The 23,777-nt window shown below is 46.2% G+C and overlaps 1 long non-coding RNA gene across 1 annotated transcript; it reads left to right on the top strand.

Annotated features, from left to right (window-relative positions):
* Window positions 1-553: 553 nt before the first annotated feature.
* Window positions 554-21,896, top strand: LOC129484671 (uncharacterized). Its single transcript, XR_008658486.1, has 3 exons — window positions 554-649; window positions 20,044-20,141; window positions 21,869-21,896. It is a non-coding gene; the product is annotated as an uncharacterized lncRNA (long non-coding RNA).
* Window positions 21,897-23,777: the final 1,881 nt, after the last annotated feature.

Raw genomic sequence — 23,777 nt, 5'->3', positions numbered from 1 at the left:
GTCTCTTCTAGCCAGAGCTGAAAGGAAGCATGATCTTCCTATCGGGGAAATATGCAAACAGAGACCAAAAAATCCCTTGATGGGGCTGCCATGGAGGCTTCAGACTAAGGACTGGCCCCCAGCATCTTCTCCCGCCCCTTCTTCCTGTGACACGAACCTGTGAACATAATCTCACTGACGGAGCAGTCCCTTGATTTCTGTATTTTCCAGTATGAACTGCTGGACTGCATTAAGAGCTGCTGGGCATAAAATGACCAGGCAAAGTGGAGTCACTCAGATGGCATGTCACGCCACTGACATGCCCATGAGTGTAGATGGAAAGCTTTTGTGAGGGGGAGGCTCACTCCCCTGAAACATGGTGCTTACCACCGTCTTAGAAGACAAGCCAGGTTAGACAAGCTGAGCCACCCTGCACCCCCACCCCTGGCCCCACCATTCCCGAGCAGAGAGAGGCTCTCCCTTACTTGGTTGCTAAGTGAGGGGGATCTTGTAGAAGTCTGTCAGAATGTGACATTCACAGGCTGTTTTTTGGCATAGAATCTGAGAATGCTGTGCTAGAAGGAAACTTCTGACTGACCATCCAAGGTGAAGAGGAAAGAGAACTGGCTTTAGGTCAGGCAGAACAGGTCCAAACCCTGGCCCTGCCTTGGTAAGCAGCACCATCTTTCTCAGTCCCCCTGACTGCATCTCTGAAATGGGGATAAAAATGCCTGTGTTACCCATCACATAAGGTGGTGATGAGGATTAAAGGACACAGTGCATGGAGAATGCCTGGCTGCCTCCTCTCTGGTCTCTTTACTCCTTGCTCTCCACACTGGACGGAGATCTCCTGGAACGGGGACCACATCTCATCCTGTATACCCCCAGCACTCAGCACACCACCTAGAAGGGGCCCCCAGTTCACATTTGTTGGATGAGTGACTGAACTCAATTGCTTTACCCATGAGGAAACAGGTCCAGAGAGGCAGAGGGACCCGGCCCAGTCCACAGCCAGGGAGGGAAAAGCCAAAACTGAACCCCAGGACCCCTGACTCCCAGCCCTCTCTCTGACACACACCATCTTGTGCATGCAATGTTTGGCAAAGCCCTCTTTGCACTTCTATTTACTTATTGAGACAGGGCCTCATTCTGTCACCCAGGCTGGAGTGCAGTGGCATCATGATCATGGCTCACTGAAGCCTCGACCTCCTGGGCTCAAGTGATCCTCCCACCTCAGCCTCCAGAGTAGCTGGGACTACTGGTGTGTGCCACCACACCTGGCTAATTTTCTTCTTCTTTTTTTTTTTTTTTTTTTTTTTTTTTTTTTTATTGTAGAGATGAGGTTTCACCATATTGCCCAGGCTGGTCTCGAACTCCTGGGCTCCAGTGATCCACACACCTCGGAGGGATTACAGGCATAAGCCACCATGCCTGGCCCCTCTTTGCACTTTGGAGCCTTTCTTCTTTCAATTTCTTGGTTGGTGAGTAGCAGCTTTAGAGCAAGAACCCAGGTCTGTCAGACACCCATGCGATGGGCTAATTTTACAAGGCCCACCAAAAAGCTCAAGTGGGACCTGTGCAGCTTTTGGGATCTGTTTCCCAGCCGTGGATTTAGCCAGTTTTCAAGTGAGGAGCCTTGACTGGGATGGTGCTTCACCATTCCACTTCCTGCGTGGACGCTGATACTGGAGAGCAGCCAGCATCTGCGGCCCCAGGCACACGGCCTGCCCGCCCCTCCACCTCAGTGGATCCTCACTGCCAAAAGCTAAGAAACAGGACCTATTGTCTTTCATCAATTCTAAGACACAACATATATTTTTTTCAAATTTCAGCATCTCTGAGACCAGGGTGAGACTTAACAATTTTTGATGGTGTCTTACAATTACAATTTATAGCATTTATTCTTATATGGCATTAATAGAACATAAAACAACCTTGTGTCTTGAAATTGTCTAGGATGAAACACAGTCCACTACTGGCCAGCTGGGCAGTGTCACTGCAGGTCTGTGCACTGTTCCACCTGGGCTATTTAGACCCTAGAAGTTCACTTCCTTCTGAGCTCACTGTCCCTTATTTCACTGATAGTGAAAATAGAACCACAAAGCCAGCCATCTGCAAGCCGAGGAGAGACGCCCTCACTAGACACCAATCCTGCCAACACCTTGATCTCACACTCCTAGCCTCCAGAACTACGTGAAATGACTTCTGCTGTTTGAGCCACCCAGGCTGTGGCACTTTGTTACAGCAGCCCTAGCGAACTAATCCAGTGAGGAAGCTGAGGCACAGACAGGTAGAACAGTGAGGAAGGGGCTAAGAGGGATTTTGCACCCAGGCTGTTGGCTCCAGAGCCCATGCTCCAAACCATGACCCCCACCACAGAGAAGGCCTCACGGCTCCAGCCCAAAGCAGTGCCACTGCTCAAGGGCACTCCTGCTTCCCAGCACCCGGGTAGGCCTGGCCACCCTAGATGGGTTCCTAGCTGCTCCTCTGCCTCAAATTTTTCCAGCTGAGTATGGAGTACAAAACCAGGATGGGCCTGGGACAGAGGGGAAGATGGACCACAATGGTAAGGCAGACAAAACACACACACACATGCACACACACCACACACACGTGCACACACACACACAGCCCTTGTATCCAGGGTTCTTGTCTCCTAGAGCACTGTTCTTTCTGCCTCTTCACATCACCTTTCTGCCTCTTACACTACCAAGGCAACCCCATAGTCTGATGCTCAGCCCTAGTATGAATTTTGTCATTAAAAATCCGGTACTGGGTTACAACTACCACTGGCCAGGCACCATCGGGATCGTTGTGTGCATCATCTCATTTAATCTTGACAACAATCTGAGAGGTCACAATCATAACAGTCAATGACAAGTGAAGACACTGAGGCCTAAACAGATTAAATGGTCCAAGGAGTGAAGCCAGAATGTGGCAGAGCTAAGATTCAAGACCAAGTCTGTCTCATGCAGAGGCCCAGAGCTACCAAGCTGCACAGCTCCAGGGGCTCCATTCAAACAAAGTAATAGCATATGATATGATTGGTGCTCCCAGGAGCTGTGCAGCCCCCAGCCCTGCAAAGCTCCTCTTCTCCTAACCTCCTAGTGCTCCTAATCTAGGGATGTAGAAGCCAGTTCCTGAGTCTCCATGGCACAGGCAATGATAGGCACAGACTTGAGCCTATCCTCTTAGCTGGCATCACCTACTAGGGAAGATGGGCAAGTAAACAATTTCAGCATAGACCAGGTTGTGTTAGAGGGGCAAAGGTAAAAGGGGTGAGAGAGCTGAGAGAACCAGGGACCACATTGAGGGGAAACAGGATGGTCAGAGATGCGTTGCCAAGGAGAACACCCTTATGATGGATAAGATAAAGTTTCCTAGGCAGACAAGGTTAGGAAGGCCATTCCAGCCATAAAGGACATTATGAACAAGTAATCATCATTGGCCAGGTGTGGTGGCTCAGGCCTGTAATCCCAGCATTTTGGGAGGTAGAGGCAGGAGGATTCTTTGAGCTTAGGAGTTTGAGATCAGCCCGGGTGACATAGGGAGACCTCATCTCTACAAAAAATTTAAAAATTATCCAGGCATGGTGGTGCACACCTGTGGTCCCAGCTACACGGGTGAGGTGGGAGGATCGTTTGGGCCCAGGAGGCTGAGGTGGGAATGAGCCGTGATTGTGCCACTGCACTCCAGCCTGGGTGATAGAGCGAGACCGTCAAAAAGAAAGAAAAAGAAAAAAAAGGGCCAGGCACAGTGGCTCAAGCCTGTAATCCCAGCACTTTGGAAGGCTGAGGCGGGTGGATCACCTGAGGTCAAGAGTTCGAGACCAGCCTGGCCAACATGGTAAAACCCCATCTCTACTAAAAAAATGAAAATTAGCCAGGTGTGGTAGTGCACGCCTGTAATCCCAGCTACTCGGGAGGCTGAGGCAGAAGAATCACTTGAACCCAGGAGGCAGAGATTGCAGTGAGCTGAGATCACACCACTGCACTCTAGTCTGGGGAGCAGAGTGGGACTCCATCTCAAAAAAAAAAAGGGAAAAAAAAAACGAAAATTCAGACAAACCAGAAAACACTTCCTCTCTAAAGGCCCCACCATTTTAAGCAAAGGGAGGAGGATCCCTGGTGAATTCTGTCCAGCTTCACTCAGTGCCCTGCTGGCTAGCAGCCCCAGCTTGAGTGTGGAGTGTTTTGTTCTGCTGTTTTGAGGACCAGGTCAGTAAAACACATCTCAGGATTGTTTGTCTGTTTTTCCCTGTTGCCTCATGACTTCAGACAAGATGAGCCAAAATTCACTCTCCCACCAGCACCCCGGGAGAGGACTCAAAGAAGTCCTCTTTGGGATGAAATAAATGTAAGACAGAATTAAGAAAGGCTCAAAGATGCATGAAAGCTTTTCCAAACATTCCACACACAGTTGGGATGGTGTGAGAGAGAGCAGGGCTGGGTGTCAGGAGCCCTGGAATCTGGCCTCAGCTCTTTCTCTCACTGGCTGTGTGATATGGACAGGTCCCTCTGCCTCTTTGGATTTGTTTCCTTGTGTGTGAAGCAGTGGAGTTACTCATTCAACTCGTTCATGTTTGTTGAAAACACGAATGAAAGACCCACAGACAAGCACTCTGCTGAGGGCTGGGGATACTGAGGCGTGAGTCAGGGTCCTCTTTCAGATGACCTTCCCATCCAGGGCTGGGAGCAACTTGTAAGGGGAACAAAGTGGAGATAGGGACAACCTCCTTCCCCTGGTTGGAGAAGCAGGTGGGGTCAGGGATGCAGTATCTGGGCTATGCTTCAAAGGGCAAGTAGAGTTTGCTAGAGCCAGAAGTTGGGGAAGGGCATTGCAGCAGAGCAGAGGCTCAGCGACTTGAAAGAGCAAAGCCACTCTGCAACAGAGGCAACACAGAGGAGTGGCTGGGAATAGTTCAGAGTCCAGGCAGACCACCTAGCTTCAAGTCCTTGCTCTATCAGGAATTTGTTTCACCTTTCTGGGTCTAATTTTCTCACCAGATCAATGGAGATAATAATAATACTTAACTGATAGGGTGCTGTAAGGATTCAGTGAATTAATGCAAGTAAAGTGCTAGAAGACCCTGGGACACACTCAGTGAATGATGATGATCAATATTACCATTATTCTTTTGTTTGCTGTGTTTTTATTTTGTGAGACAGAGTCTTGCTCTGTTGCCCAGGCTGGAGTGCAGTGGTACGATCTTGGCTCATTGCAACCTCCGCCTCCTGGGTTCAAGCTATTCTCCTGCCCCAGCCTCCCAAGTAGCTGAGACTACAGGCGTGCACCACCATGCCTGGCTACTTTTTGTATTTTTAGTAGAGACAGGGTTTCACCATGTTGGCCAGGCTTGTCTTGAACTCCTGGCCTCAAGTGATCCACCCACCTCAGCCTCCCAAAGTGCTGAGATTACAGGCATGAGCCACCACCCCCAGCCCAATGTTACCAATATTCTATGTAGTCTATGCTAGAGACTAGCTGGAGTCTAGGCTAAGAGAATGGCTAAAAAAATATACTGAACCCAGATTATGAAGAGTTTGGTATGTTATATTGATTCAATCCAATTATTGTCTATCTGGCCCTGGGGATAATGGTGCTAAATTGGAGCCATATCCTGCCTCTAGGTAATGGCCCCAGAGTAGGGATGCCAGGCGTTGTTGAGGGAGGGAAGAAGCCGAGGTGGAACAGAGTGGAGCAAATCCGTGCAGGCATGTGCCCTTCATCATCATGCAGAATTTTAACAGTAAAGGGGCCTGCCCTGATGGAGCCTGCATTCAAATGTGGATGGAGGCTAGGCACAGTGGCTCATGCCTGTAATCTCAGAACTTTGGGAGGCTGAGACGGGAGGATATGGGGATGAATTTGGAACCCAGATGCAAATTTCACTGTAGATACCATTCAAGCAAGGACTATTTGACATGTTCTGCAGTGGAATTATCCCCTACCTATACCCACCCTCCTCTGCAGTGGTCTACTGCTGAGACCCCAGCATGCCTCCTGGTCAGGCCAGGAGAGACACGAGAAGAGAACCTTTGCACAGGAACTTCATCCCTTTAATCATCCTAATTACCAAATCTTCCAAATTCTTCAAGGTCTAGTGCGAATGGCCTCTCCTTAGTCCCCACTCCTGATATCATATTGTTTATTAATAACAATATAGGCCAGGCGTGGTGGCTCACACCTGTAATCTCAGCACTTTGAGAGGCCAAGGTCAGTGGATCACTTGAGCTCAGGAGTTTGAGACCAGCCTGGCCAGCATGGCGAAACCACATCTCTACTAAAAATACAAAAAAATTGCTGGGCGTGCTAGTGTATGCCTGTAGTCCCAGCTACTTGGGAGGCTGAGACCAAAGAATCACTTGAACCCAGAAGGATTCAAGCCTAGATAGCGCCACTGCACTTCAACCTGGGTGACAGACGGAGACTCTGTCTCAAAAAAAAAAAGAATATTAATAATAATTTATTACGACCTTACAAAAAGCCAGTTGCCATGCTAAATTATTTACAAACATAATTATTCAGTTGAATCTTCACAATGACCTTCTGAGATAGGTGTTATTATCTTCATTCTGTAGATGAGAAAACTGAGGCTGAGAGATGTGAAGCAATGCGTCCAAGGTCAGAGAACTGATGACTGAGTCAGGATTTGAGCCCAAGTGTAGCCACTACACTGCCCTGCACTATGCCACCAAAGTGAGCACTTGCTCCTTGGAACTCCCTTGATTCTTTGCCTGGACTCTCTCAGGGCAGGATAATTTCCCAGATCTACTCTGGCTCCGAGAGCCTAGGGTTCTGGGATTGTCAGAGGGCATGGTGATGGGACCAAGGGCCTTCTTGGTGGCTCTCTAAGAAGCAGCACCAGGGCTTCTGGTGCTGAGTTTTCTTCTAAAAGCACATCCTCCCCCACTCAGCCCTTTGTGCAGGATGCATCGTTAGAATTCCTGGACTCAGCTTCTGAATATTGATTGTTTGCAGGAGCAAGTCAGCAATTTGTGGTTTCCCGGCAATGGCTCTGTGTTCTATTATAGAACTTAGCTTGTTTGCATTTCCATCATCAGGCTGGGCACAGGCCCGGGTCTGGCCTACCCTTTTGCCTGGTGACCTGGAGCTATTCTAATTGAATCCTGTGGTCAGGTCATCTGCCCAGCTCCTCAGAGGTGGGACCACAGGACAGGACACGAGGCCTAGGTCTGCTATCAGAAAGATCAAACTCAAACAAAATGCAGCTCTTGCCAAGGAAAAAATCATGCCTATTTTTTTCAGATGCCCATTTTGGTATTTTAAAGGAAAACAAGTAGGTTTAAATCCAAAGTGGCAGTGTTGATAAGGGCATGGGGAAACAGCACTCTCGTATACTATTGGTTGGGTATAAACTAATGCAATCTCTTTGAAAGACAAATTGGCACTATACATTGACATTTTAAATCTGCAAACCCTTTAATGCAGTATTTCCAGTTCTCGAAATTTATCTTACATCTCTTCTTACACATTATGCAAACATGTATGTACAAAGATGTTTACCCTTGTATTATTTATAATAGCAAAGAAGTTGGTAACCTAAATTACCATCAGTTGAGAACTTATTAAATAAGTAAATTAGTATTTAACGACACAATGGAATACTTTGCAGCCATTTTTTTTTTAAGAGACAGAGTCTCGCTCTGTTGCCCAGGCTGGAGTGCAGTGGCGTGATCTCAGCTCGCTACAACCTCCGCCTCTTGGGTTCAAGTAATTCTCCTGCCTCAGCCTCTCGAGTAGATGGGACTACAGGCACACGCTGCCACACCCGGCTAATTTTGTTGTTGTTGTTGTCGTATTTTAGTAGAGATGGGGTTTCACTGTGTTGCCCAGACTGGTCTCAAACTCCTGAGCTCAGGCAATCCGCCTGCCTTGGCCTCCCAAAGTGCCAGGATTACAGGCGTGAGCCACCACGCCCAGCCCTTTGCAGCCATTTTTTAAAAGAAGTAGATTTGTACATGCTGAAATGGAACATTCTCCAGGACATACTGTTAAATTTAAAAAGCAAAGTGCAAAGGGACAGAATGCTGAGTGTGATTAGGCACTGAGCATGCATGCATATAGAACAAAATTCTGGAAAAATAGAAACTATCAGCAATGATTACTTCTGAGGCAAAGGCCTAGAGTAAGACAGACTACCTCTTCATTGATTGCCAGTTTGAACTGTTTCCCCGCCCCCCATGTGCTTATATTACAAAGTATCCGGGTTGGAAAAATATATTCTTTTTTTTCAGACGGAGTCTCGCTCTGTCGCCCAGGCTGGAGTGCAGTGGCGCAATCTCGGCTCACTGCAAGCTCTGCCTACCAGGTTCACGCCATTCTCCTGCCTCAGCCTCTCCGAGTAGCTGGGACTACAGGCACCCGCCACCACGCCCGGCTAATTTTTTTGTATTTTTAGTAGAGACGGGGTTTCACCGTGGTCTCGATCTCCTGACCTCATGATCCGCCCGCCTCGGCCTCCCAAAGTGCTGGGATTACAAGCGTGAGCCACCGCGCCCGGCCTGGAAAAATATATTCTTATTCAAACCAAACCCTGCTCCTCTAAAGTGTTGCAAAGGCCTCCCCACTGATTCCTGTAGACTGAGCGCTAAGACCTGTTAAGCCCTGTTGCTCTGCTTCATGGAAAGTTCTGCTACCTAATGTGCATTTTCATATAGGAGGTAAGGATCAGTATCTCAATTTTATAGCTGAGGAAACAAACTTGAAGAAATTAAGTGAAGGTTAGTTTAGTTTAGTTTTTTGATTGTCTGTTTTTGAGACAGGGCCTCACTCTTTTACTCAGGCTGGAGTGCAGTGACGCGATCTTGGCTCACTGCAACCTCGGCAGCCAGGGCTCAAGCTTCCTGGGTAGCTGGGATTACAGGCTCCCGCCACCTCACCTGGCTAGTTTTTTAAATTTTTTGTAGTGATAGCGTTTTGCCATGTTGCTCAGGCTGGTCTCCAACTCCTAGACTCAAGCAATCCGGCTGTCTTGGCCTCCCAAAGTGCTGGGATTACAGGCGTGAGCCACCAAGTCCGGCCGTGAAGTTTAGTTTTATGTGCCAATATGGCTAGGATATAGTACCCACCTTATTAATCAAACATGAATCTAGGTGTTGCTGTGAAGGTATTTTGTAGATGTGATTAACATGTACAGTCAGTTGACTTTTGAATAAGAGACTATCTTCAATAATCTGGGTGTGCCTCATCCAATCAGTGTAAAGGCCTAAAGAGCAAACTGAAGTCTTCCTTGGGGAAGAAACTTACTGTGGATTGCTGCTTCCACTCCTGCCTGAGTTTCCAGCCTGCTGGCCTGCCCTTGCAGATTTTTTACTTGCCAAACCAGCCCTGGCAAGCACAAAAGCCAATTCCTTGCACTAAATAAGTAAATATCTACATATATAGTACCAGTCCTTTTTCTCGGGTAGAATCCTGACTGACACATTCCTGAGATCACAGGGTAAATAAATTTTAAGAGACAGAGTCTCGTTCTGTCACCCAGGCTGCTGGCCTGGCCTGCAGATTTTTGAATAAATTACGCTGGTGGGGTTTGAATCTAAGGCCATCTGGCTTCAGAGGACTGGTCTCTCTATCAGGTGCCAGAGTGAGCCTGATAAAACACACCTCCCCCCATGTGAATCCCTTCATCGAATCCAACACCTGCAGCAGAAAGTAAAAATTCCCAGCATGACTGTATTTTTTAAATCTCTTTTAGTTGCTCCATCCTAAAAATGTCACCTTTCTGAGATGGAGCAGGGATCCCCTTTTTTAGGGGCCTGCAGACTATTCCAGGCATGGAAATAAAATCCTGAGTTCCTTCAAGAGAAATTCTAAGCACCTAGCTAGCCATGGGCAGTAAATAAGTAACTTGTTAAACAAGAAGGTAATAGGCCTGGTGCAGTGGCTCACACCTGTGATCCCAGCACTATGGGAGGCCAAGGCTCACTTAAGCCCAGGAGTTCAAGACCAGTTGGGGCAACATAGTAGTTCAAGAACTCGTCTTTATTTTAAAATTAAAAAAAAAAAAAATTTTTTTTTAAGAAAGTAATAATGGCTGAAAACAATAGCTAAAGAAGTTACTGTCCCAAAATGTTTGCTTTCTCTATAGAAACTAAAGATCATATCTTACGTCCCTGAGTTCTCTTTCACAGGCTCAGACCCCCACTGGGGATCCCCACCAAACAGGTACCCCAGGTAAGGGAGAAGTGAAGGCAAAACTGTTGCCCTTCGTTCTTTCTTCCTGAGAGGCTTGGAGAAAGTCACTCCCCTAACCAGTTAACATTTTTCTTCTTTTTTATTTTTTTGGAGACAGAGTCTTATTCTTTTGCCCAGGCTGGAGTGCAGGGGCACTGTGTCAGCTCACTGCAACCTCCATCTCCTGGGTTCAAGCAATTCTCCTGCCTCGGCCTCCCAAGTAGCCAGGATTACAGGCTCCTACCATCATGCCGGCTAATTTTTTAATATTTTTAGTAGAGATGGGGTTTCACCATGTTGGCCATCCTGGTCTCAAACTTCTGACCTCAGGTGATCCACCCACCTTGGCCTCCCAAAGTGCTAGGATTACAGGCATGAGCCACCGCGCCCAGCCCAGTTAACATTTTTCTACTGACCTCAATTTTTTTGTTTTGTTTTAAAGATAGGGTCTTGCTGTTTTGCCCAGACTGGAGTACAGTGGCATAAACATAGCTCACTACAGCTTCCAATTCCTGGGCTCAAGCTATCCTCTCACCTCAGCCTCCTGAGTAGCTGGGACTATAGGCCTGCACCACCATACCTGGCTAATTTTTTTTTTACTTTTTGTAGAGATGGAGGTCTCACTAAATTGTTGCCCAGGCTGGCTGGCCTTGAACTCCTGGCCTCAAGTGATCTTCCTGCCTTGACCTCTCAAAGTGCTAGGACTACAGGCATGAGCCACCGCGCCCAGCCATGATCTCAATTTTTTTTTTTTTTTTTTTTTTTGAGATGGAGTTTCTCTCTTATCACCCAGGCTGGAGTGCAATGGCATGGTCTTGGCTAACTGCAACCTCTGCATACTGGGTTCAAGCGATTCTCCTGCCTCGGCCTCTTGAGTAGCTGGAATTATAGGCGTGCTGCCACCATGCCTGGCTAATTTTTGTATTTTTAGTAGAGACGGGGTTTCACCATGTTGGCCAGGCTGGTCTTGAACTCCTGATCTCAGGTGATCTGCCCGCCTTGGCCTTCCAAAGTGCTGGGATTACAGGCATGAGCCACAGCACCTGGCCGACCCCAAATTTTTTTAAACAAAGCTTCTCTTCCTTAACCAATTGCAAATCAGATCTTTAAACCTACCTATGACCCAGACATCCTGCTTTGTTTCAAGATATCCTGCTATGATTTTGCCTGTAGCTCCTACTTTCCTGAAATTTACCCCCTGCCTTTAAAAACTCTTACCTGCAGCCAGGCGCGGTGGCTCACGCCTGTAATTCCAGCACTTTGGGAGGCCGAGGCAGGCAGATCACAGGGTTAGGAGATCGAGACCATCCTGGCCAACGCAGTGAAACCCCGTCTCTACTAAAAATACAAAAATTAGCTGGGCGTGGTGGCAGGTGCCCGTAGTCCCAGCTACTCGGGAGGCTGAGGCAGGAGAATGGCATGAACCCGGGAGGCGGAGCTTGCAGTGAGCCCAGATGGCGCCACTGCACTCCAGCCTGGGTGACAGAGTGAGATTCCATCTAAAAAACAAAACAAAACAAAACAAAACTCTTACCTGCAAGCCATGAGGGAATTCAGGTCTTAAGCATAAGCTGACCCATTTCTCCCTGCTTGGTGCCCTACAATAAATGCCATCCTTTCTATCATTGCAAAAACCTCGATGTCTGCATCTGGTTTTACGGCACCAGGCAAGTAGACCCAGTTCGGCTCTGTAACATTTCCTTTAAGACCATCTCAAATAATAATTTATCCGGAAAACCTTAGAGAACCCCTCCAACTTAATTACTCTCTCTCTCTTCTTTGTTTTTATAGAGGTATTTTTGTTTCTATATAGAAGCTTTTAGCACATTCCTCCTATTATAGTGATTTAAAGCACCTGTTAGCTTCTCCGTGTCTGCAAGTTCCTTGAAGGAAGGGACATTCAATCAATCAACTGCCTTTGTAACCCACACAGTGCCTACAATAGTGTCTTGAATATATTTATTTTTTGAGCCAATGTTTATGAGGCATCTGCTCTGTGGCAGGTTCTATGTTGGGTACTGGGGAAAACTCTATTTAAAAACATTACTGCCCACATTTGTCTCCATCTCCAATGGAAAGGCCAAATATTTTCAGGAGCCACTTAGGAAGGCAAGGCAGTAGTAAGTCACAGCTGTGAGTCCAGCAATGTGAACACAGTCTGATGCTAGAGTGCACAAATTTACTACTACGAACGCCATATTCTTATGGTTAGAATAGGCTAGGGAATCTCACGCACCTGGGCTCAAATCCCAACTCTACCAATTTCTAGAATGTGACCTTAGGTAAGTTGTTATGTCTCTCTGAAACTGCAATTTTCCCTATCTATAAAGTGGGCATAATGTTTATATCTACCTCATAAGATTGTTGTGAAAATTAAGAGTTCATCCATGGAAAGAATTTAGCACAATGCACTAAGTGCTGGGTAAATGTTTCTATTATTATGTTTCCCAGAAAAGCTGAGTCCCCAGGTATGATTTGGAAGGACAGGAAGAGCCTGTTTCTGGCTTCTAACTGGAGCCTCCGCTTCCCAGCCTGTCAAAATGGCCACCAGCAGGCTGTAACCTTTTATGATTTGGAAGGAGAAAGAGAAGAGAGGGGAGATATATGTAGCTAAGCAACAGATGGGGGAAAAAAAGCCAGCTAGTAAGAAATTCTAGGTGGTAGTGTTGGCCAATTAATAATAATAATAGGCCAGGCATGGTGGCTTACACCTGTAATCCCAGCACTTTGGGAGGCCAAAGTGTGTGGATTGTTTGAGCCCAGGATTCAAGACCAGCCTGGGCAACATGGTGAAACCCTGTCTCTACAAATATACAAAAATTAGCTGGGTGTGGTGGCATGCACCTGTAGTCCCAGCTACTTGGGAGGCTGAGGTGGGAGGATCACTTGAGCGTGGGAGGTTGAGGCTACAGCAAGCCATGATCTCACCACTGCACTCCAGTCTGGGCAACAGAGTGAGACCGCGTCTCAAAAAATAACAATAAAATAATAATAATAATAGCTAACAGTTACATTCTGCTTACTATGTGCCAGGCAATTCTAGATGTTTTCCATATAATAACTCAATTATCAAAACAATACTGTGAGATATATAATTTTTCTCATTTTATAGATAAATTGAATCACAGATAGATTAAACCACTTGCCCAACATCCAAGAGCTAGTGACTGGTAGAGCCAAGATTCAAAACCCCAGTGATCTGGCTCCTAAATCTTTGTTCTTAATGACTATGTAGTACCATGGAGGACAATTTGGGGAATTCAAAAAATTCAAGATTCAAGGAAATCATCCAAAGTGGGAGTCAGGATTTCTGTAGAAAAATGTCCTATCACAGTACTATTTCTTGAACACCTGTGTGTCAACAGCTGTTTCGGTGTTTACACATACCATTTAATCCTCACAAAAACCCTATGTGATAAGAACTGTCACCCCCATTTTTATTTATTTATTTATTTATTGACAGGGAGTCTCGCTCTGTTGCCCAGGCTGGAGTGAAGTGGCACAATCTCGGCTCACTGCAACCTCCGTCTCCCAGGTTCAAGTGATTCTCCTGCCTCAGCCTCCCGAGTAGCTGGGACTACAAATGCCCGCCACCACGACTGGCTAATGTTTGTATTTTTAGTGCAGACAGGGTTTTGCATTGCTGGCCAGGATGAGTCTTGAACTCCTCACCTCAGATGATCCACCCACCTCAGCCTCCCAAAATGCTGGAATTACAGGTGTGAGGCACCGCACGCAGCCCCCCATTTTTAGATGATGAATTTGAATGATGAAAGCCAAGTGATAAAATGACTTCTAGCCCAAGTGCATTTGACATTGGTTCTATGCATTCACGGACCCACCCTGTGGTTAATTCCCCCAGTTTCTGGAAGTAGAGATCGGCAGATATATATTTAGCAGATATTAGAATTCTTGTGTTGTTTTTCTGACCTGAGGAGTAAGAATCTTTTTTTTTTTTTTTTTTTTGGAGACAGTCTTGCTCTGTAACCCAGGCTGGAGTACAATGGCTTGATCCTGGCTCACTGCAACCTCCGCCTCCTGGGTTCAAGCAATTCTCCTGCCTCAGCCTCCCAAGTAGCTGGAATTATAGGCATGCCACCACCACGCACGGCTAATTTTTGTAATCTCTAATGTTAGTAGAGATGGGGTTTCACCACGTTGGCCAGGCTGGTCTCGAACTCCTGACCTCAAGTGATCTGCCCGCCTTGGCCTCCCAAAGTGCTGGAATTACAGGTGTGAGCCACCACGTCCGGCCGAGTAAGAGTCTGTAGCAGAAAGGGACAAGTAGAAGCCCTTGAAGTTACCCAGACACTTCACCGCCCCTATCAGTAGAAGCAATATTGCATCCTGGAAAGAACTGCAGAGATTAACACCAACAGAACAGACTTAGAGGACGCAAGCCTGTTTATGCCCATTATATCTCTATTCAAATCACCTCTATGGCTTCCGCAATAAAACGGAACCCGGCAGATGATGATGGAATGTTCTGGTAAGGTTCAGTTAAGTGTCAGCTCAGGAACAAATCCAGTGGTAATGATGAACAGGCTATTTGTAGTAATCATGATCATATCAAGGGTAAGGCAATCATAAGGATTTCAGGGACAGTCATAGTCCTACCACCAAGCAAGAAATCCAGGCCAGCCAAAGTGCTGGATGAGAATAAGAGAAATCTAGATTGAGTGGCAGAAGAAGCAGATAACGAATACCAATTACAGCTTTGGGATCAACTCTAGCAGCAGGTATTATAACTTGTTTCACTAATTTGCTTGGATTATCAAGTGTTTGCAGAGAATGCAGCCAGCTGCCGTACTGAAGACTACCGTACAACAAATTAAATTTACACGAAGGCATAAGTGGGCTTGAATGGTGCAAGGGTTGGACTATGTCAAACACCTCTCATGTCCCACTTCATATCTTGTCAGTCTCACCTCTTATTCCAGCCATTGTGCAGCAATGACCATCTTCATGAAGATGTAACCTGAAAATGCCTGGCCTCAGGCCCGTCTCATTTCTTTCATTTTCTGCCTTCCAGTCTCTTTGAGCTGCCATGCCTGATGTCTGTGGGAGTCCACTTAGCACTCATTTACAGAAAACATAAATGTTCCCTAGGGCCAGTCTTGACCAATGGGAGAGGGAAACTGATAAATAACCTTTTCTCCCTCTCTTCCCCTGAGCAAGACAGTCCTTAAATGCATTTTATATGGTCTCTCAGAAGGTCTCCCACGCTTGAGTAATCAGTTGTCCTCAGTGGTGGTTAATATCTTATCCTTATATTTGAACTCCCTATTTCATTCTCTGCAAGTATAGCTCCTGCTTCCTGAGATCACCACAGAAAATTAAACGACTCACACATAAGCCTTTGTCTCAGGCCCTGCTTTGGGGAGAATATAGGCTAAGACAAATGCTTTAAGGCCATAAACAGAATTGAGAGGGTATTTCAGACTTCTGCCTTCAGGGACTGGGGGTTGGAGTCAAAAGTTTTTCTATATTGTGCTCCAAGGTTAAATAAACAATGCTGTTGGTCATAAAATGTCATCCACATTTTCTTCCTGTGAAACAGGGTCACTTGATGATAATCAGCAGTCCCTTTGCTCTTAGAACATTTTGCTTTCATCCTTCTCCTGGTTGATATTAATGGTCTATATAAAATTGGAATTGACATGATCTGATGCTGATAAAGAGGGATTCGGGCTGGGCACAGTAGCTCATGACTGTAATCTCAGCACTTTAGGAGGCCGAGGCGGGCAGATTGCTTGAGCCCAGGAGTTTGAGACCAGCCTGGGCAACATGGCGAAACCTCAATTCTACAAAAAATACAAAAATTAGCCAGGTGTGGTGGTGCACCTATAGTCCTAGCTACTCCGGAGGCTGAGGTGGGAGGACGATTTAAGCCTGTGAGGTCAAGGCTGCAGTGAGCTGTGCCCACTGCACTTTGGCCTGGGTAACAGAGTGAGACTCTGTCTTCCCCCACCCTCCCAGCCCACCAAAAAATAAAAATAAAAAGAGAGAGAGGGGGATTCAAATACCAAGGTGCACCTCAATAAAGTCTAGATTCCTCTGGGCTTCTGATCAGTGCACCACAAAATTGTGAACACTCATGAAGACAAGATAGGAGGCCGGGTGCAGTGGCTCATGCCTGTAATCCCAGCACTTTGGGACACCGAGGGGGGAGGATCACTTGAGGTCAGGAGTTCCAGACCAGCCTGACCAACATAGTGAAACCTTGTCTCTACTAAAAATACAAAAATTAGCCAGGCGTGGCGGGCGGGAGCCTGTAATCCTAGCTACCGGGAAGACTGAGGCAGGAGAATCGCTTGGGCCCAGAAGGAGATTGCAGTGAGCCGAGATCATGCCACTGCACTCCAGCCTGGGAGACAGAGCGAGACTCCATCTCAAAAAAAAAAAAAAGACGAGATAGGAAACTCCACAGCAAACACTTCCAAGTCATGGACAAAGGTCTAGTGGCTAAATAGGGGAAGAGATTTTTTTCTTTTCCTTATTTAGTCTCTCCTCAGAACACAAATTGGGAGCTTGAAGAAAGAAACAGTGTAATGGTTATAGATGCAGATGCTGGCATCCGATGGGCTAGGTTGAATCCTGGCTGCATCACTCACCAGCAGTGAGTACCCGAATGAGTTCCTTAACTCTCCAGTGCTCTATTTCCTCATAATGTTTACATAAATGAGATGACTTATGTATCACACTTCACCCAGTGTTTGGTATAGTAAGTGTATGCTATTAATAATAATTGAATCATTGTTACTATTCATATCCTAGTTCACATGGAGCTTGGCAACAATGAAATTGAAGGTTCTGTGTGTTATACCTGGCTTTTTTTTTTTTTTTTTGCCATCTTTTAAGTTACCTCAGAACCCTTAAAAGCAAAGATTACTGAACTATGTGTCTTGGCCCCACCCCAATAACAAAATATAGGAAAGGAGCTGTGGGACATCCTTTGGCACTCAAATTAAGATCTTAGTTTTCCAGCCTGGCCAACATGGTGAAACCCTGTCTCTAAAAAGAATACAAAAATTAGCTGGGCGTGGTGGCACTCGCCTGTAATCCCAGCTACTTGGGAGGCTGAGGCGGGAGAATCGCTTGAACCCGGGAGGCGGAGGTTGCAGTGAGCCAAGATCGCGCCACTGCACTCCAGCCTGGTTGACAGAGCGAGACTCTTAGACTTTGCTCTTAGAACATTTTGCTTTCATCCTTCTCCTGGTTGATATTAATGGTCTATATAAAATTGATATTGACATGATCTGATGCTGATAAAGAGGGATTCGGGCTGGGAGCAGTAGCTCAAGACTGTAATCTCAGCACTTTGGGAGGCTGAGGCGGGCAGATTGCTTGAGCCCAGGAGCTTGAGACCAGCCTGGGCAACATGGCGAAACCTCGATTCTACAAAAAATACAAAAATTAGCCAGGTGTGTTGGTGCACCTATAGTCCTAGCTACTCCGGAGGGAGGGGGGAAGAAAGATCTTAGTTGTTGTGCCGGGTGTGGTGGCTCACGCCTATAATCTCAGCACTTTGGGAGGCTGAGGCGGGCAGATCACTTGAGGTCATGAGTTCAAGCCCAGCCTGGCCAACATGGTGAAACATCTCTACTAAAAATACAAAAAATTAGCTGGGCGTGGTGTGTGGTGGTGCACATCTGTAATCCAGCTACTCGGGAGGCTGAGGCAGGAGAATCACTTGAACCCGGGAGGCAAAGGTTGCAGTGAGCGGAGCTCGTGCCACTGAACTCCAGCCTGGGCTACAAAGTGAGACTGTCTCAAAAAAAAAAAAAAAAAAAAGATCTTAGATGTTGGCTAGGCACAGTGGCTCACACTTGTAATCCCAGCACTTTGGGAGGCCAAGGAGGGAGGATCGCTTGAGGCTGGGAGTTCAAGACCAGCCTGGGCAACGTGGCAAGACCCATCTCTACAAAAAAAATTTAAAAATTAGCCAGGTGTGGTGGCACGTACCTGTGGTCCCAGCTACTCAGGCATCATCATGCCTGGCTAATGTTTTAATTTTTATTTTTAGTAGAGACAAGTTTTTGCTATGTTGGCCAGACTGGTGTGGAACTCCTGAGCTCAAGCGATCCTCCCACCTCAGCCTCCCAAAATGCTGGGATTACAGGGATGAGCCACCACACCTGACCTGTTTCTTTCTGAATTTAATTACCCTCCAAGTGACAATATAAACAATCATCCCGAAGTCTAAAAACATATAACTTATTCAACTAATCATAATCTTGAAGACCCTATAAAACTGACATCGGCCCCTTTCTGCAATTTCTCCCCGTCTTAAATATACTCATTGCAGAAAAGGGCCAATGTCAGTTTCACAGGGGTCTTCAAGCTGAAAAATCTGAGCAGATTGTTGAAGTGTTTCATAAACCATGTGACCTGGCCTCTTTTCTTTCTACGAAATCAGTCCATTCTACTCCAGTTCCTGGCCATTGCTGGTGACTGGAAAGCTTTCCTGACCACTATAAGTTTCTTTGAAAGGGAGAGTGTCCAGATTTTGAGGATCTCACAAACTGCAGCTGCTCTGTGGGTTCTGATTGCCTAGAGACTTGTTTTCATTCTTCTTTTTTTTTTTTTGAGACAGTTTTGCTCTTTCACCTAGGCTGGAGTCCAGTGGCATGATCTTGGCTCACTGAAACTTCTGCCTTCCGGTTTCAAGCAATTCTCCTGCCTCAGCCTCCTAAGTAGCTGGGATTGCAGGTGCCTGCCACCATGTCTTGCTAATTTTTGTATTTTTAGTAGAGATGGGGTTTTGCCATGTTGGCCAAGCTGGTCTCGAACTCCTGACCTTGTGATCCACCTGCCTCAGCCTCCCAAAGTGCTGGGATTACAGGTGTGAGCCACCACATGCGGTCAATTCTTTTATTTTTTAAAGCTGAACCAAAGAGGCATGGTGGCACATGCCATGCCTGTAGTCCCAGCTACTGGGGATAAGCAGAGACTCAGGTAGGAGAGACTGGGTTGGAATCCTATTTTAGACATTCATGTCACTCAACAAATATAGAGCGTATCTGTTGTGTCAGCTGCTATGTGGGTTGCTGCTGCTACAATAATGAATAAAACAGAAAAGGTCCCTGTCCTCATGGAGTGAATAACTAGTGAGATAATTAGATAATCACACACATAGTGTAAAATTGCATCCAGCTGACAGGTGCCCAGGGTAGGATAAGGGGAGGTTGGGGAAGGTTGTCTTGGGGAAGCAGTGCTTGCTATAAGAGCCAAAGGATGAAGAGCTAACTAGCCTAAGGGGAGAAGGAAGAACATTCCAGACAGAAGGAAGGGCGTGTATAAAGGGCAGTGACAGGAGGGAACATGGCATGTACCAAAGGCTGAAAGCAGGTCATTGTGCCTAGAGTGGCAAAGGTGGGTGAAGAGGAATGCATGAATGTGAGAGACATCTAGGAGGTTAAATAGACAGGACCTGGCAAGAGCAGTGAGAAGTGCTTTTGCTGGAAGAACAGGTAACCTGACCAACTGTGGCTTAAACACCTAAGGGTGGTGTGGGCGTGTGTGAACCTGACCCAATAGTACCTTAGTTTTTTTTGAGCAAACATAGAAATTAACCCTTCTGGTCTTAAAGCTGGAAAGTTATATTTATCTGAGTTCCTTCCTCAGGAAATGACCTTCAGGTCTCTCAAAAAAAGTATCAAAGAACTGAAACTCACTGGATCACAGCATCCAAACAATGAGATGCCAGGCCCCTCATTCCTCATGATCGGTTCCTTATTCCTCCCTAGTTCCTTTTTTTTTTTTTTTTTTTAACACATTATTACATTTCTTTCCTGCTATATAAACCTAGTTTTAGTCAGTCAGGGACCCAAGTTTGAGATTGATCTCCCATCTGTTTCTCTGCAGCACCTGATTAAAGCCTTATTCCTTGGCAATAATCATCTCAGTGATTGGCTTTCTGTGAAGCAAGCAACAGGAACTAGATCGGAACCTGTGGTGTTTTGGTAACACGTGTGTGTGTGTGTGTGTGTGTGTGTGTGTGTGTGTGTTTCCTCACATAATAAGTCTGGAGGTAGAGGGATTTGTTTATTAGCTCAGTGATGTCAGGGCCAGCATGAGGCAGTTTTTCCTTACAACTGAGTCTAACTTTATGCCTCATGTTCAAGTCTAAAGCAGAAAGAATGAGAAAAGGGGTACAATTCATGACAACTGTCTCTACCATTTTTTGTTAGAACTCAGAAAATTCACTAGAAATGAAGTTAGGGGAAAAAACCTCAAAAAAATAAGATTCCTGTTTATTGTTGGACAACATTGTTTCACACATAAACGGGCTGAAAAAATAAGATTTGTTGTTTTTGCATTTATTTATTTTCGAGACAAAGTCTTACTCTGTCACCCAGGCTGGAGTGCAATGGCATGACCTCTGCTCACTGCAACCTCCGCCTCCTGAGTTCAAGCAATTCTCATGCCTCAGCCTCCCGCCTAGCTGGGATTACAGGCACCCGCCACCACGCCTGGCTAATTTTTGTATTTTCAGTAGAGACGGGTTTTCACCATGTTGGCTAGGCTGGTCTCGAACCCCTGACCTCAAGTGATCCACCTGCCCAGGCCTACCAAAGTGCTGGGATCACAGGCATGAGCCACCATGCCTGGCCTGTTTTTGCTTTTTTTCAGATAGTCTCACTCTGTCACCCAGGCTGGAGTGCAGTGGTGCGATCTCGGCTCACTGCAACCTCTGCCTCCCAGGTTCCAGCAATTCTCCTGCCTCAGCCTCCTGAGTAGCTGGGACTACAGGCACCCGCCACCACACCTGGCTAATTTTTGTATATTTAGTAGAGATAGGGTTTCACCATGTTGGCCAGGCTGGTCTTGAGCTCCTGACCTCAGGTGATCCACCTGCCTCAGCCTCTCAAACTGCTGGGCTTACAGCTGTGAACCACCTCGCCTGATCTATTTTTACATTTTTTACATGTTTGTTTTTTCTTTTCTTCCTCCTTTGAGATTCTAATGAACATGGTCACACTATAAGTAAAGTCAGAAGTTGGGCAAAGAACACTCTGAAAGCTGCTTTGGTCATCCAAGATTATTAAAAATGCCTGAACTCTAAAAATATGTACAAAGATATAAAGTAGAAACAAAAAATACGGACCAATTTTTCTTTAAAAAAATGCTTTTGGCTGGGTGCAGTGGCTCACGCCTGTAATCCCAACACTTTGGGAGGCCGAGGCAGGTGGATCACGAGGTCAGGAGTTCAAGACCAGCCTGGCCAACATGGTGAAACCCTGTCTCTCCTAAAAATACAAAAATTAGCTAATGTGGTGGCATGCGCCTGTAATCCCAGCTACTTGGGAGGCTGAGGCAGAGAATTGCTTAAACCCGGGAGTCAGAGGCTGCAGTGAGCCGAGATTGTGCCACTGCACTCCAGGCAATAGAGTGAGACTCCATCTCAAAAAAAAAAAAAAAATGCTTTTAAGAAAAAATGCAAGGCCTTGGAAGTTTTGGTTCTTCTTTCCTCTCCTGTTGCAGATTCACGTTACAGTTTTGGATGGGTGGTAGAAACTGCATGTCACTTTCGGTGGCACTGTCTGCAGTGGGTGGGCCTCTCTACTGGAAGGTGACCACCTTTAGATACTGAGACAGCAAGTACGAGTGGCCTTCTTTTACTTTCTTTTAACTTATCCTTTTTTGCTGTCTGGTCATCTTCATTGGTCTTCTGCTTCTCGGTGTCAAGATCATCTTCATCATCATCTTCAGCTGCCCATTTGACCATAGCTATTACAGGAAAGTAATCGATTGTAAGGATGGAAGTTGGCTGGAATGATGTGAGGAAGGGGCCAAGGAATGCAGGCAACTTCTAAAAGCTGAAAAAGACAAGAAAATCTCCCTGCAGAGCCTCTGGAAGCAACCAATCCAAATTACACCTTGACTTTAGTCCAGTGAGGCTGATTTTAGATTTCTGGTTTACAGAACTGTACGAGAATAAATTTGTGTTGTTTTAAACTACTAAGTTTATGGTAATTTGTTACAGCAGAAACAGAAAATTAATGCAAAATGCCTTTAAAACATCTAAGTAGCTGGGCATGGTGGCACACAACTGTAATCCCAATACTTTGGGAGGCTGAGGCAGGAAGATCACTTGAGCCCAGGAGTTTGAGACCAGCATGGACAACATAGGGAGATCCCATCTCTACACACATACACACACACACACGCACACACACACACACACACACACACACACACGTTGCCACATCCCTGTGGTCCCGGTTACTCAGGAGGCTGAGGTGGGAAGGACTGCTTGAGCCCAGGAGATCGAGGCTGCAGTGAGCTGTGTTTGCACTATTGCCCTCCAGCCTGGGCCACAGAATGAGACCCTGTCTCTCAAAAACAAGACAAAAACATCTACGTGAGGTCAGATAGCCAACTGGAGATCAGGGTTTGAAAGTGAGAGAAGAGTGCTGAGCTAGAAATCTGTGAATCATATTCACATGGGTGGCAGTTGAAGCTGTGGGAGGGCATAAACTCATATTAAGGAAGTGACACTGTCACCTACTTGCTGTGCATCTTTCAGCAAGATAATTAACTGATCTGACACATTATTGAGCATTTATTCTGTCCTGGAATCATATCAAGCAATTTACATGCATTCTTATTTAATCCTCACGACCACTTTATGAGGCTGAAACTTTTTTTTTTTTTTTTGAGACTAAAAGCATCTTGGATAAACAGGCCTGAGGCTTGACCAGGCTGGAGTGCAATGGCGCGATCTTGGCTCACTGCAACCTCCGCCTCCCAGGTTCACGCGATTCTCTAGCTTCAGCCTCCCGAGTAGGTGGAATTACAAGCGCCCGCCACCATGCTCAGCTAATTTTTTTTTAATTTTTAGTAGAGACGGGGTTTCACCATATTGGCCAGGCTGATCTCAAACTCCTGAACTCAGGTGATTCGCCCACCTCGGCCTCCCAGTGTTGGGATTACAGGTGCGAGCCACCGTGTCCGGCCAGAAACCATTTTAATCTCCTATTTTCAATAAATAAATAAAAACTGAGGTTTAGAGTTTAGTTTGTCCAAGATCATACAGTAAAATAATGAGACAAGCCTAATTAAATTGCATGTGCCTCAGTCTTTACGCAATCTGCGAGTTTGTTGGGCCTAATGAATCAGAATCCGAATTTTAACATGAACTGTAGGTTATTTGTACATTAAGCGTTAGGACTAGCCTCCACCCTGCTTCCAGAAAGGGTTCCGCTCAAGCAGGAGCTGAGCCAAGAGCCTCGCTCAGAGTTCTAAAAACACAGTGTTTCTCACCTCTGTATCTTTGCACATGCCATTCTCTAGTTGGATTTAATACTCTGGTGCAGGCGTCCAGGTTGGGAGCCCCGCAGTTCTCTCAGGTACTTTTATCTGCTGTAACTCTAGGGCAACAATCCTGGCTTCTCCACTAGTGCGTGAACGTCTCTACCGTTAAGTTTTTTTCTCACTTAAGTATCCCCAATACTACACAGTGATGACCCAGCGCAAACGACCACTTTTTCAACGCAAGTATGAACTAGCTGATAAAACTTAAAAGTGGCTACAAAAGGCCTGCGCAGGAGCCCTTCCGGCCCCAGGGGAGACGCAGCTATAAAGAAAAGGTGGGC

The sequence above is a fragment of the Symphalangus syndactylus genome, chromosome 6 (genome assembly GCF_028878055.3).
Source record: "Symphalangus syndactylus isolate Jambi chromosome 6, NHGRI_mSymSyn1-v2.1_pri, whole genome shotgun sequence".
Taxonomy (NCBI): Eukaryota; Metazoa; Chordata; class Mammalia; order Primates; family Hylobatidae; genus Symphalangus; species Symphalangus syndactylus.
Note: the sequence above shows the minus strand (reverse complement) of the source record. Positions and strands in the feature narration are given on the sequence as shown.